The following is a 16,103-nucleotide window of genomic DNA, read 5'->3' on the forward strand; positions in this document are numbered from 1 at the left end:
TTGTAAGCCTTCATGAAAAAGGGCAGGTTCAGTTTTTAGTGATTTTAAATGAAAATGATGGAAAAAATCAAAAACGTTAGTTTGTACGTCTGTAGCCAGATATTTTACGAGACTAGAAGAAATCAGCATCTAGTCTCGTCAACAGATATAAAACAAAAACCTCAAAAGACAATTAACAAAACTAGGGTCTAATATCCGCAAATGTATATTATAGTTTTTACTGAAACATAATTTTTTTTTCTAAAATTACCTTCATTTTTATCAAAGATAGCCAAATTAAAACTAACTAGTTTGTAAAATAAGTCTAGTTCCAATAGAGTTGGCCCAATTATTTATATAAGTACAGCAAGAATAGCAATTGATCACATAGGCTCTTTTAAATCTGCTTTGTTGGAACTTTTTATAAGGAATCTTAGATTGAACTTTAAAGGCCTCTCGAGGCCAGGAAAACAAGGCCAAGGATTTTGTCATCAGACTTCGCCTGTAATATCTATAGATTTAGGTGAATTTCTCTCTTCTGAGGTTCTCTCAAAATATTTCGAGGTTCCTTGTACCTGTCAGATAAGTGACATTTTTTATTTATCTTGGTAAGTGTTGTTTGGTACATAAGGTACCAGGCCAATAGTTCTACGTGGCTTTATTCTATAAAGTCCAATCTTTATTTCTCAAAAGCTGTATGGTTATATCGCAAATATGATGTTCTAGTCACAGCCTTGGTAATATAACCAGTGTTTTTAATTGTGTCTTGTTATAAGGAGAACAGATTCTTATTGAACTTACGTAAATAACTATATTGCCATGAAAACAATATTTACTTATTAAGAGTTTTTAAATCTTGGAGGGATCAGGTAGAGAGAAAAAGGTAAATATTTTAATTTTGTTTACAAAAGTATCATTTACCAAATTGTTATGTCATAGCTAGCTCAGGAGAAAAGAGAAAAAGTTTTTCTTAAATCTGAAAAAACAAAACATTAAAAATTTAGCAATACTTTAAATGAACAATCATAAAAATTATAATCATCTTTATCAGTTCATTCAGTCCTGTGTAATCTATTATTGATCCCAATCTTTTTGTTAGCAGCTTCATGAAGTTATCAGTCTCTCTATCAGATTTTTGTAGTTGTTTTTTACCAAGTTCAGTTTTATGATCAGAAAGTATGTCAGAAAGTTTGTCACTGTGTTCTAGTGTAAATGTCAGAGTCTTTTTTATGAATTTTTCTGAAGTTGAAACATATTTTGTAAAAGCATTAGAGCAAAGAAATAAGTCTGTAAACAAGACCTCAAAATGGCAATTGACAAAGAAATTTGGTTAATTTTGTGACATACAACACTTTAAAATAATAATAACCAGAATTATGACTGATAACCAAGACAGATAAGAATTTTAGTAATGTTATACAATTTTAAAATGCCTATATCAATAACATTTGCCCACATAATAGCACCTAAGCAGACTTATCATCACTTGTCTGACAATGTTTTCTATGTCATTTAACATACTGAATAAGCCTAATAAGTTTAGTATCTTTCTCCTTATAGGAAGAGAGCAAATTTCTTTGAGAACTTTCAGGGCTCTTTGAAAATTCTCAAAGAAAAAAAGTAAAAATAAATACTTTATTTAAGATATGAATTTTGGGGAGCTTGTCAAAATTATAAACAATAAAGGAAACAGAGCATTAACTGTCTAAAAAGCCTTAATAGAGAGACCTCAGTCTTTTGAACGTAAGAAATTATTTTAACAGTTGTTTTTTTTTTTTGTCTTTTAGGTAGACTTACTCAAAGGGAAAGAAAAATTTTGTATAACCTCTTTATCAAGTTTAAGCAAATTATCTTTTTACGAGAAATTTCAATTTTGCACCAGCTTACTTCTGCTATTAAAACTCATTTACTTAATTAAATTCATTTCAATCTTAACCAACTTGACCATGCAAAAACTCCTTTTCCAGAATTCCTCTTCCACAAACCTTTTATAACTTTTTTTTTACATTCAGAATTTGTCCCATGTCTTTTTTTTTCTTTCTAGTACTTGAGGACAAATTTATTTTTCTTAAACAAACAAAATATTTTTATTCTTTGTTCTTTCTTTATACATCTTATTTTTCTTGTACACAGACATATTTTTTTTAATATTTAGTAGCTTTAATCACATATATTAATTAGAAATTTTAACCTTTAGAAACCTTAATTTCTAAGTAAATACTAAGTAAACAATTATAAACTTTTTTTTACATTAGTATCTTGTGGCTTGGAAAATTTATAAACAATTTATAACTTTTAGAAATATGTTACTTTATAGTACAATCTTTTAATAAAACGCATGTTTACCAATGGACCCAAAACACCTTTTAGTTTTCCTGTCACGAAAAGTCAAAAGTAGACAAATGTACATTTAGCAATCAATGTCTAATATGTTATCTTATTTGGAAACAATCTAGATACTCAACTTAATTTTTATTATAAAATTTAGCAAAACTCTAAAGTTTTAAGTCACCAAAAAGAGTTTGGAAGCTGTAACCACCATAACACACAATTATTGTTTAAAGTTTATCTAACATTTATCTTTTTCACAACTATTTAGTTACTTATTCTCAATAATTATTTAGATTGGCTACAACACTTTATAAGACTTCAGATAAAATTAGCCATCATTTAAATTACTATTTTTGTGAACCAGTACTGTAATAGAAATAACATCAGTTTTCTTTTTACAAAATTTTATGTCAATTTCATCACCTCTTATACCTTTAAACATAGTTATTATTAAGACTTTTATCAATAGGTCTTGGTCTTTTAATTTTGGACAAGGGAAGCATTCTCAGTCAGACATTTTAAAACATACTCAGGCAAAGTTGATGTAACCTCTTAATATAAAATTAGCTCAAACATTTCAACCTTTATAATTTTATCAACACTTACACTTTTACATGTTCTCAATTTAATTGTAACCTGAGTCAAGGTCTTAAGTCTAGTCAAATTTTTCCGTTCTTTTTTTTTGGCCTTTTTTCTTAGGTACCAATTAAACAATTATGTGAGAGCGCTCAAAAAAATTTTTTTCCCCCAATTTAGAAGTTTTCCCAATTTAAAGGATCCGTCGTCTGGCCATTGATGAGTAGGATCTTCATTTGTATATTTATTCCAATAGTGACTCGAACCAATAAGCCTTTTTAAAGAAAGACCTGGAGGTAACTTTCCATACTTAGAATAAATCTACCATGGACACAAGAGGCGTCCCTGGTGAGGGCGCAAATGATGTAGCCCCCATGATCCACAGAATTCACTCCCAAAGATATTCAGAGAAGGTAAAGACCTTCGTTGCACAGGCGGTAAGGATGGTGTAGTGAAAACGGTGTCTCTGGTCTCCCACAATAGTGTGGGACGCCTCCAGTCACAGACCCGCTAATCTGTGACACCGGGCAGGCGATACTGGAATGGGATTTTTCCAGCACTAACAAGCAACGAAGGTAAAGACGACAAAAGCCCTTATGGACTGGGCCTTTTATGACAAAATCCCCTGAGAGCTTGGCACAGCCAGACAAAGAGACAGTTCGGAACCCCAGTCTACTCGACTGGCCACCAAGGTGCACTCTGGTAAATACACCTTCCGTATGGTGGAGACCAAGGAGAATATTCTCACTGGTCACAAAGCCAAGTTCTCAGGACACAGAACAAGACAGAAGGAAAAACCTCATCCGGTTTTTTTTTTTTCTTATGTGCACAATGACAGCTTTAGCCACGCCTTAGGTCTCTTGGAGCCAGAATAATACCTAGAGGGGGAGGTGCCACGGGGTTGGGGACTGTGTGCTTTACAGAGTACCTGATCGTTGCACGGACATTTTCTTGCAGTTGGTGGGGGACCTGTGTCATCTACCCCGTTCCGTGACCCAACATATCCTGACATGGGAGTCTTCTGAAAGTGGCGAGCGCCCCAATGGCTCTTAAATGCTCAACCCACGCCCATCAAATTTGCGGCCTTTTTGGCTTCCAAGATGCCCTTGGCAATGACCTTCACTTCACGTGCATATTAACCCACAGCAAAGTTTGTAGACGCCGGTCTGGTGAGACCCGCAAACTTACCAGTCTGTGGGGCCGGCCCAGACAGCAGGCTTATAGGGCCTATGCCTGCGTCCTACCCTATGGTATTTCCTTCTTATGACAAAAGACACAGACAAAAGAGAAAAACAGAGACTACCTCTGGGAGGAAAAGGGATCAAGATCAAAACCAAGAGTACTCTACCAAGTTTAAACCAAGAGTCACTAAAAGCCCAAGAAACTAGTTTCCCAAATATTTTCTCTTGCCAATCTAAATTTAGAAAGAGAAAAAATTCTCACCATTTCCTTCCGCCGGACTCTGCAGATAGAGATTCCGGGAGGCTGACATGGTAAGAAGCCTTACCTTTTGCTGGCTTTCTTCAGGCGTTCCCGTATCTCACCATCTGCAGTAGTCCAGGGAGAAGGCAGGTCTTCCAGCCAGAGAAGGCAACTTGCCAGCCAGTGTGGATCCTGCTGACTACGCCAAAACTGTAGGGGAAAGAGAATGAATCTCCCTCTGCCCTTTCCCTTAAGGTTCTTCTGGCTGGCCAAATAATCAACAAGACAGGTTAGCAGGAGAAAATAATACCAAGTTTAATAACATGTATACATGGGAGAAAGCAGGGACACTGCATTTCTCAACACAATAGCAGAAATTCTCGTCTTAAATATCATTTTCAGCCAATGACAAAGGAGGATTTTGGGGGTGGGGGGAGTCAGTTACAGGAGATTTTCACTAAAGCACAGTAAACAAGAGTAAGGTTTATTATGTAGCTCAAGGCCTCACCTTCCACATTGATAAGTCACTAGAAATGAGCTCATGCCCCTCTCTTCTCCAAACAGAGAGGGAGATACCTTTACAAATGGAGATTCCCCTTATAAATGCAAATGATTGTCTGGCAACTCTTCACAGGGTCATCCAGAGAATGTGGCCAGAGAGACAGAACTTCTGATAAGAGGGGTTTGTTGGTGCCTTTCCTATTGTAACATTTACCCTACGTTATCTTTACAGCCATCATGATAGATCTGTTCCAGGAAGAAGCCACCATGTCAGATTCTTTAGGCAGTTAGTGGGGGAGGTCAAATGTCCCTAGAGAAAACAACCAAGGTAAAGAGATAGATTTCAGGGTGGCCAAATCTTGATATCCCACAGTGCGCTGCAGAATCAAAAGACATAGACTCATGGAGTCACATTTCTTGTTTTAAAAAGAGGCTTTTGCATCTGAGCGCGTTACAGTTCCTATTTGTGAAACCTGACTTCAACTGGCCAATACGACTATCTCCAAACCAGGATGAGAAGAAGACAACATCACTTGTAGACAGCTGTCCCAAGACTCCGGACCAGGCCTGTATTCCCAACCTTAAATCCACTCATTTAAACCTTTGTTATGCTTAAACTGTATACTTATTTTATAATTGTTACAGTTAAGATTTTCAGAGTACTATCATACTTAAGGAAGGTGCTTGATTTGAAACAGACTGGTCTTAATGTCCAGGCATTTATCGGGTGGCTCCTAATATAACTTAATGGTTGTATAGAACAAATCTCAGGCCTTGACTACTGGCCTGATGGCTAAAACACTACACCCGATCTTCCCTTAAATGCAGGGAAGGATTCACAGTGACAAATGCTGCCAACCTTCCTCTGCTTAAGGCCAGACGGACTCATTCAGTGTTCCCCTGGTATGACCACCGAGCAGCTAGCTATATTTGTTCCTTTTTTAGGACTAAAGGATGTCACATCACATACAGAAGCCCTTAGTGACAGTCAAGCAGGAATTGCCTTATTAAATACTAAAATGTCTTTAATAAAAAGACTGTCTTTCGAAATAGAATGGCCTTAGATATTTTAACTACATCCCAAGGTGGTACATGTACAATCATTCAAACTGAATGCTGTGTTTTCATACCTGACGAGTCTTCCAATGTGTCATCTCTGCTAAAGCCCATGAAAAAGCAGGTGAATGCCTGAAGCAATCCTGCGCTCAGTCTTGAGTTGTTTGGTTGTTTCCCTTCTGGTATTGGTTCCCTTTTCCCATCTGCATTGCAATTCCTATTTCTATTACTTCATGGAATTCTTGTACTAGCCATAATCCTTAAACTAATTGCTGTTTTCTTTACTCAGTGCTGTGAGACTGTCATGTAAGCTGGAGTAATGAAAGCTGAGGTGGTCGATTGATCCTATAACCTTGGACAAACTTCTCTTTTTGATAAGGACTACGCCTAAGAACTCATTTTAAAATAATCTTTTCAAAGATGTTAAATTATTATCATTGTTACTGTACTTGTTCTATAATTGTGCGTAGCGTAAATACAAGTAGTGATAAAAAGCACATACACAATGTTTGTGCAACAACCTAAAATAAATCCAAAACCCATGAAATGCTTCCTCTATTAATATATGTATACCTCTTTGCTTGTCCACTATATTCAATTAAATCCCCCCAACGGGGACAAGTGGGCAAATAAATGAGATAAAAGCCTGGCACCGAGGGACATGAGGGACCCAGGACAGGCAGCAACCACCCTGGGGCTGACGGACAATATTTTGATCATCAATGCTTTCTATCAAAATATTATAGATCAAAAAGGGGAAAATGATAAATAAATGGCAAGCAATAGGATATATTGGAGCATATGAGGAAGCCGTTTGGGGTAAAACTAATTCGGCCTGGGTTTGTTTTTCCAGAAGGGCCTGTCGCCTGCATTGTGTATCTGCTTTGCCATGTCCCAAAGAGAAGAGTAAATGACCTTAAGATGAGGATGCAATTTCCCCCTCCTTGGCATTTCCTTAAGGATAAGCATTTCTCCCTAGGCTGGGATTTGACTGCTGCAGTCATCCTGTGACAGCCCAGCTCTAGACAACAGACTTGACACCAGCCATGCCCATCGAGACAGTGGACCTGCTCCTCACTGTGTCCATCAATAGCTATTCTGGCAGGGCAACCTGGCAGGGCGATCTTGTGGTTATTGTAAAAGGAACATTGCAATCTCATGTGATACATGCTCTTTCACAGTATATAACCACTCTGTACACTCCACTTCTTTGGTGCCATTCCTTCCTTAGGGAAGGAAGGCCCAGGGCCATGGTCCTCAAAAGTTAGTTCCTAATAAACTCGCCCCAATTTTGATTTATAGATTGATTATGGATTATTTACATCGACATGTTTTACAAGTAATAAAACATCTTGAAAGGAAAAAATAAAGCCGCAGACCTGCATTACACAGGAAAGTTGTGCTCCTCCTGGAGGGAAAATGAGGATACGACATTGGTCGAGTACTTGATTTTATAATCCACTGGTGCCTTTCAAAAATATAGCTATTATTGTAAGAGTAAAGATATCCTTAAGAATAGTGCCACAAAACAGGTTTTCCCAGCTACTTTTTGTCAGAGCTGAAACCAACATCAGGCTGGGGCACTTGAAGAGGCATGGTGGACTCAGCTGAGGGTTATTTAATTACCTTGAGATGATTAGCCAATAACGAATAGGATGCAGAATGATTAAAAACAGGTAAATGGACATAAAGTTGGAAATAATTAAGAAAAATAACGCCTTCAAAATATTCTCTCATTATTTTCATAGCTTTTTTTTTTTTTTTTTTTGAGGCATGGCTAGGATAGTATGTTAGATTTTTCTAAATCCTTATCTCCAGGGCATATGTTACTGAGTTCTTCAGTATATATGATAATGCGAAAGAAAACCTGGACAAAAGTATTCTGTACTATCAACAAGGACAAAACATGTACAACATTGCTCTATACATTAAGATTCCAGCTGTAATAGTCAAGATATATATTCATGTGTGCAAAATTATAATGATTTTCTGTTTTTCTCGGGCTGTGAACCATGGTAAAATATATAATAATAAGCAGAAAACCTGATGAATTAGGTGATTTAAAACACCTGATGTTACAGCTTGGACATTCAAGGGTGAAATACATCAATTTAAATTTCACACCTTCTTTCCTTCTAGCCAGTGAAGTGTCTGGAAGACATAAAATTAATTAAGAGTTAACAGTATTTGGAAGCAGTTGAGGTTAAGCCCTCAACAATGATGGCCCTTACTTCTGGAGCCATTGACTCTTTGTCATATGTTTATTGTATAGACGAGTTCTCTTCTTAGATGATTTGTGTATGTTTCATAGAAGAGAGACAGGGCAGGAGAATTAACTATCACTCTACACCGGTTCCTTTACTGTATTACCTCATGCAATTCTAACAGTAATCCTTTAAAGTAACTATTATAATTCATATTTAATTGATAAAGAAAACCATGTTTAGGGGCCTGCTCGGTGGTGCAAGCGGTTAAGTGTGCGCGGTCCGCTGCGCCGGCCCGGGGTTCACTGGTTCGGATCCTGGGCGCATGCCTGATGCACGGCTTGGCAAGGCATGCTGTGGTGGCGTCCTGTATAAAGTGGAGGAAGATGGGCATGGATGTTACCCCAGGGCCAGTCTTCCTCAGCAAAAAAAGATGAGGATTGGCAGATGTTAGCACAGGGCTGATCTTCCTCACAAACAAAATAAGACCATGTTTACAAAATTGATCAAGGGCAAGAGGGAAGATCTGAACATCAGTCTGTTGGGTTTATGCCTCTATTCTCTCTACTGTGATAAAAATGGTGCTTCAACATGGGTACTCACCATCTGGCTGTTTAATACCAGTTCCTGCCAGCATCATTGGATGAGATGAGATGAGAAGTTTATTTCCAAAGTTATTCTATTATATTTAAACTATTTATGAGTCAGATGTCAAGACATGTTTTAGAGGCAGAGAGAACAACTGATTACTTCACCTACACATTTTTCAGTTTTACTATAACTTTCATGTGTCACATTGTGTCAACTTTACCAACTTTAGTGTTGCACTGTTCTTTTTTAAAAAACTTACAATTTCATTTTCCATGTAAAGCACCTTGCTGTTTTCTTCTTAGTCACTAGATGGCAGTTCTGTATCTCTGTAAATTACCACTGCAGCAGGAAACGAGAGATCTTAAGCCAGTTTGCTCTGTACAAATGATGGACAAAGGAGGATTTCTGGTCCATCAAGGCTGCTTGTGTTATTCTGTGGCCGTAACGGCGATGTCCAGGATTACTTAGTCAAAGGCACGAAGCAGAGTCAGAAAGCATCCTCTAAGTTCTTCTTCAGATGTGAGTTCAGGCACCTATCCTCTCACCTGAGCACACTGGAGTTTATTGAATGTGTTCTGACTCTTACTCTCTCCCTGTAGTTAATAAGTCTGGGAGCTCCATACCCCTAGAAAAAACACACGACTCATAAAGCCTTTTCTCAACTAAACGGAGTTGAGGGCTATGGTGTTGCCCGAGAGTCTGATGCTTAAAGCAAACACAGCTGGTGCTCATGTGGAGGGAAAGAGCGTCAGCCACTCCTGGAGGGCTTTTATTGATGCTCCTATGGAATGAGCAAGTTTAAAATAAAACCACATTGATTAAACATCACTAACTGATTATTTTATTTTCAAGTAATATGCTGTGAAAATCTACTATGTCTAAAAAACTATTTCACAAAACTGAAACAATTCTGTTTTTTATTCTCTGGTATTTGAAATACTATTAAAACTGTAAATCCTTTAACATTCTACAATATACAAATAGGCAAATTTCAATTATATTCTCTAAAAATGTTTGCTCCCATGTTAAAGATTAATATATTGTAGGAAAACTGGTTACCCCCCAGTTTTTAACTCATTTTTTGCTTCTGAAATTACATATAAAATTTGTGTTTTGAAGTATTTTCCTAAAACTCAGCATCTTTCTGATCAATGGACTAGTTGAAAGGTAACTAGAATGAAATTTGATCTTTAAAACTCTAGCTTTGTGTAAGAATTGATAATATCAGGCAGTTGAAAGTTGGGTCTCTCCACATTATGATATTTATTAATTGTGAATAGCCACATCTGTTACAAAGTGCTGAATAATAACAAGAAATTAAACAATATCAGCTTTCTCTTACCCCACATGTAGAGTTTATATGCAAATAAACTCTCAAAGGTCAGAAAAATGCTTATGATTTCAGCTAACTGGTAAAATATTATCTCATTCCAGTTTTAACCTCATTTGAAATTGACTTAAAACTCTTCTCTTAGGGTCCTGCTCTGATCAGTGCCCCCTGGTCCCCTCAATGCCTCATTTGGTTGCAAACCTATCTGAGGAATTGAATATTCTTTTCCATTTGTTCCCTTGAAGGTATCTGTGATAGTGCTTTTTATACAATGACCACTTGGTACAATTTATTATTAGTTTCAGAAACACCTTGGGCCGGCCTCGTGGCTTAGCGGTTAAGTGCGTGCGCTCCGCTACTGGCAGCCTAGGTTTGGATCCCGGGTGCGCACTGATGCACCGCTTCTCTGGCCATTCTGAGGCCGTGTCCCACATACAGCAACTAGAAGGATGTACAACTGTGACACAACTATCTAATGGTGCTTTGGGGAAAAAAATGGAGGAGGATTGGCAATAGATGTTAGCTCAGAGCCAGTCTTCCTCAGCAAAAAGAGGAGGATTAGCATGGATGTTAGCTCAGGGCTGATCTTCCTCACAAAACAAAACAAAAAATGTAACATCTTTATTTAGGAACAAATCAAGGAAACAGATGTCAGGAATGTGGGGTCGCCTAGCTGATGGTGCTTGAGGGATTCCTCACGTGAATCTTGGCATAGAAAAGTTTAAAGAGTGAAGCAGCATTGGTCAGATCACAAGTGTGGGGTGAACATAATTCTGAAGGAATAATGATGGAGACGTAAAAGCAAGAAGCCACTTGAATTACATTGGAAGATATTAGACCCATCAAAGGGCTGGGAAAAAAAACTTGTTTAATGTGAGCTCTTTCAAAACTCGAAGGCAAAAAGTAATATGGATTTACATGGTAATTATAAACCACAAAACAACAATTCACAAGACAAGTAAACAACTAAAGTAGAAACCAGAGTTAAAAAAAAATAGAGGTTAAAGGAGAGATGGAGAGAGATTGTTGGGGTCAGAAAACATGGCTGAGTCATCCTTGAAGTCTCCCTCAAACTCTGATCATTCTTAGTGCTCAGTAAACACTTTGAGCCCATGAGCCTGGGGAGGGGCAAAGTGAGAGGTGGTTGGGAGGGGAGACAATGCAAGGATACCCTTGTGGAGGCACTGACATTGAAAATCAGTGACATTTTGCCAAGGTGTTTACCATAATATATTAAGGATTATCCTGGAAAGATAAGGATTTTTCTGGAATGTGCGTTTTCACTTTGTGGAAACTCCAACTAGCCCAGAGAACAATTTAGACATTTCAGCTTTAGAAATAAAGAGAGGGGCCAGCCCTGTGGCACAGCGGTTAAATACACATGCTCCGCTGCGGCGGTCCCGGGTTCACAGGTTCGGATCCTGGCGCGCACCGATGCACTGCTTGTCAAACCATGCTGTGGTAGCATCCCATATAAAGTAGGGGAAGATAGGCACAGATGTTAATCCAGGGCCAATCTTCCTCAGCAAAAAGAGGAAGATTGACATCGGAAGTTAGCTCAGGGCTGATCTTCCTCACAAAAAAAGAAAGAAAAGGAAATAATGAGAAACTTTTCTGTCAGTTTTAAGAATGAAAACCAGTTAGCATCTGGAAAACAGATGCAATTTAGGATGAGAATGTGGAGAAAGAATTAGATGTCACACGTTGTTTTTGCTTTTCTGTAGGGCAGCAAGGCTTGCAGGGGGAATGATGTTCCATCTTTGCTCTATTGAGTTTGAGAAGATGTAAAATTCATTTGTGTTGGGCAACACTGTTGACCTGTGGAGAAATACAAATGGTTCAAGCAGCTGATCTAAAGGAATAACTGAACTCATAAAAGTTCTTAGCTAATAAAAGGTGATTCTTCTTTATTGAACTTTACTGGACATCCATTGACCTATATGTGCAAGGTATTTGTGGTAGGTATTGAGGGAAATACAAAGAATTATAAGGTTCCAAGCTCGTCCACATACATGAAATGGTTTGCAAGATGTATTTAGATTCTGCCAAGGTAATTAGTGTATGTTGTATTACAGAACTTAAAAAAATGAGAATGTTATTGAGAAATTGTAATTAAGGACAGCCTCTTAGGAGAGGTGGACTAGATCAAGTCCTCAAAGGGACCACTTTTGGGCAGGTGGAGGGAAGAAAGAGTGAGGATTTCAGATGGGGGAAGAGGGGAAATGTACAGACGTAGAAAGGAACATGGCATTTGGGCATGGGGGTGTGGAGGCCACGACAGGCAGTCTTCTCGTGACTGAGAGGCAGCTCAGTTTCCTCTTCCAGGTTCCCAGCACTGCTTCCCACCTCCTGGCCTCCTCCACCTGCAGACCCCCCGCCTAAGCCAAGGCCTATCTTATCTGGATTGCTGCCTAGTCTCCCAACATGTCCCTTTACTTCCAGTCTTAATTTTTTCTAATCTTTCCTCCACAATGCCTCCAAATTTACCTTCTAGAATCCAAATTTGCTTAAATCTGACGTCTGCTTAGACTCTTTCAATGACTGCTCAGAGCATCCGTGAGATCATTCAGACTCCTGAGCTGGACACGCAGGCTTTGCCTTGCTGTCCTCATCTTTAGCCTCATCACCCACTGTGTCTTACATGTTCGCTTTGTTCCAGCCTTAAAAATACCCCCATTTTCTGAAAGCTTTAGCATCCTTTATATCTGTCTTTTTATATGTGTTTCTTCTGTCCTCCTACTCCCTTTTTTGATCTATTAATTCCTATTTCTTAATCTAAACTCGTGTCAAATGTTCCTTCCTCTTGGACACTTTTCCTGAGAGGTATCCATCTAGAGACCCCTTTGGATGTCCCCACTCTGGGACCCTGTACTTATCTACTTTTCCATAACTGTAGTTTTATTCATGTCTCATAGACAGCGAGCTCCTTAAAGCTGAGACTATCCTTCTTCTTGATGAATAAATGGCAAGCAATAGGATATATTGGAGCACATGAGGAAGCCATTTGGTGTAAAACTAATTGGGCCTGAACTTGTTTTTTTTTTTTTTCCCAAAAGGGGCCTGTAGCCTCTGTTCATCCATTGTATATCTGCTTTAAGCAATTAACATGTCCCAAAGACAAAAGCAATGTCCTTAAGTTGTAAATGCAACTTCCCCCACATTGGCATTTCCTTAAGGATAAGCATTTCTCCCTAGGCTAGGATTTGATTGCTGTGCTCATCCTGTGACCACCCAACTCGAGACAACAGCCACGCACATGGAGACAGCAGACCTGATACCCACTGTGTCCATCAATCGACGTGCTGACAGGTCAACATCATGACTACTGTAAAAGGGACATTGCAATCACATGTGATACATGGTCTTTGATGGTCTATAACCACTCTGTACACCTCACTTCTTTGGGCCTCCATTTCTTTGTGAAAGGACTCTCCTGGGCTTTATGGCCCTCAAAGGTTGGCTCATCATAAACTCAACCCAATTTTGATTTATATATTGGTTGGATTATTTGCGTCGACATTCTATTAGTCCTTCCAGTATCTAAACACAGTACCTGACACCTTTGGGGCACTCAGAAAATGTTTGATGAGTGAATATTTGGGAGACAACACTGGCTGGAGCAGAAGGGGCTTTTCAGGGAGTGGTAGAAAATACGCTCACATTCCTACCATAGTGGTTGAGTCTGTGGGCTTTGGACCAGTTTGTCTGGGCACAAATCCCAGTTATTCCACTTTTAACTGGGGAACAGGTGCAAAGTATTTACTCTCTGAGCCTTAGTTTCCTCATCTATAAAATGCGGCTACTGATAACTCTTGTCTCATAGGGTTTTAGTGAGATTTAAATTCATTAACTTATGTAAAGTACTTAGAAGAGCTCCTGGGACATAGTAGGCACTAAAATGTTAGCTATCTTAAGTTATCATTATTGCTCTTATATCTGAACAATACTCTGGTTTTGAAAACATGCTTTCATAATATAGTTGATCCTCATTACTTGTGGATTCCGTGTTTGCACACTTGCCCACTAGCTAAAATGTACTGGCAGCCTCCGAATAAACACCCACAGGGCTTTCATGTCCATTTGCAGATATGCACAAAGTGGTGAAAAATTTGATTCACTGGACGTGCACGTTCCCAGCTGAGGGGGAACCAGGTGACGCTCTGCCCTCGTTTCAGCCCACACCGTAAACAAGTGTCCTTCTTGCAGTCTATTTAGTGCCTCATTTCTTATCTTTTTGTGCCTTGTGTTGATGATTTTGCTGTTTAATATGTCCCCCATGTGTAGTGCTGCAATGCTGCCTGGTGTTCCTCAGGGCAGGAGGCTGTGACGTACCTTTACAGAGAAAGTATGTGTGTTGGACAGTCTTCTTTCAGATGAGGTACAGTGCTGTTAGTGTGAGTTCAATGTTAATATATCAACAATATATATTAAATAAGGTGACTTTAAAGAGAAACACACAGAGAACAAGGTTATGTATTGATCAGTTGAAGAAATTGTGACTAAGGCTTGCAGCAACCTAACCCTGCATTTCCCATAGGAGCAGTGGGTCATATTCACCAATTCAGTGTTCACAGCGACTTTATAGAATGTCACACTGTGCATAACGAGAACTGACTGTATCTTATGTAATCCTCACGTACTTCTTTATAGTAGGCAGTGTAGGGAACAGGGAGTCCACATTCTACAGGCTATTACAAACCGTATGAGCCAAGCAGAGAATTTAAAATGTCTTGTGCTCAGCATAAGAGCCATGAGATTTTGAGCAAGGAAGATCTATGATGAACTGATGTTTAAGGAACAATTACCTGGCAAGAGAATGTAGTATTGAGAGGAAGAGGGAGAACTGAGCTGGAAAGGAGGACCAGCTGTTAAATTCTCCAAGTATTCCCATTGTTAGGTGAGGAGATTCGCATCTAAAGTGCTGATGTGATAAAGGAAAAGTAGCAGCCAAAGGATGAAATAATGGATTTGGTAACCATATATAGGGTGTAAGTTAGGCTGTGGTTCTCAAAGTGGGGTCCCTGGACCTGCAACATCAGCATCACCTGGGAAGTGGGTAGAAATGCAAATTCTCAGGTGCCACCACAGACCTGCTGAACTGGAAACTCTGCGGTGGGGCCCGACAATCTGGGTTTCAACAAGGCCTCCAGGTGCTTCTGGTGTTCATCAAGTTTAAGAACCAATGAATTAGAAAAATGATTCCAACACTTCACCATGCCCAGGTAAGCTCCCTGGCAGCGTGGTGGTATTTGTTTAGGGGATAAGATGCATTTTAAATTTTAGGAAAAAGTAGTTCAGCGTCTGTTTCATCATAAGGATTCCAGAGATGCCATTTTAGCTCTCTGTCTTTAGGCTCTTTTTCCCACAATATGTTCTCTTTTAGAGACCCTTTGGTAACTTATTTACCACTTACCACATGTTCTGAGAGTCCCTTCTTTCTTGAAATCCCCTTTCAGACGTGAAAATATACTTTATTTTTTGTTCACAATCTCTTTCATTTAAAATCTGGATTTCTCTTCCTATAAGATCATGTATTGCACATGCAGCCTTACTGTAAATGTGGAATGCCATTGGTTTGTTCCAAAACCTTAGAATGCTTTAGAATTTAGAACCTGATGAATAGAGAATGTATAAGCTTCTGTGTAGGACTCATATTTTTCAGATGTCTAGAGGTATCCCAACTTGCCAGTAATGTGGCCTTAGATTTAGCAGAACTTGAAAATCTGAATATAGTAGAAAATGAATTACATCTCTCATATTAACATTTACAAAATAAACGATCACAATGTTAACTTACCAATAAGCACTTTCTATATTCTTGGCTCTGAAAGCATCTTGCTTACACAATAAACATGACAAAGTTTCAAAGATGAGCCAATTAACTTTTCAGCAAAAGCTTGACTTGAGTGTATCTTGGCTTCCTTTTTGACAGTTTTAGCCTTAATGTTACAGTATTGTTTTCTTTTTCTAGGAATCAGATAATCTTGTATTTGGTGAACATTTTAATTTTTAATGGCCACTTGTATTTTGTGATATGCACGTGTTCAAACAATCTATAAGAACTAACCATTACCACCCACATATAAGATTATACAGGAATGGAAGAGTTTTGG

General features: G+C 38.6%; 1 long non-coding RNA gene across 2 annotated transcripts in view; it reads right to left on the reverse strand.

Annotated features, from left to right (window-relative positions):
- LOC131419893 (uncharacterized) overlaps positions 1 to 16,103 on the reverse strand; it is a 29,827-nt gene that overhangs the window by 12,649 nt on the left and 1,075 nt on the right. The window lies entirely within an intron of this gene.

The sequence above is a fragment of the Diceros bicornis genome, chromosome 22 (genome assembly GCF_020826845.1).
Source record: "Diceros bicornis minor isolate mBicDic1 chromosome 22, mDicBic1.mat.cur, whole genome shotgun sequence".
Taxonomy (NCBI): domain Eukaryota; kingdom Metazoa; phylum Chordata; class Mammalia; order Perissodactyla; family Rhinocerotidae; genus Diceros; species Diceros bicornis.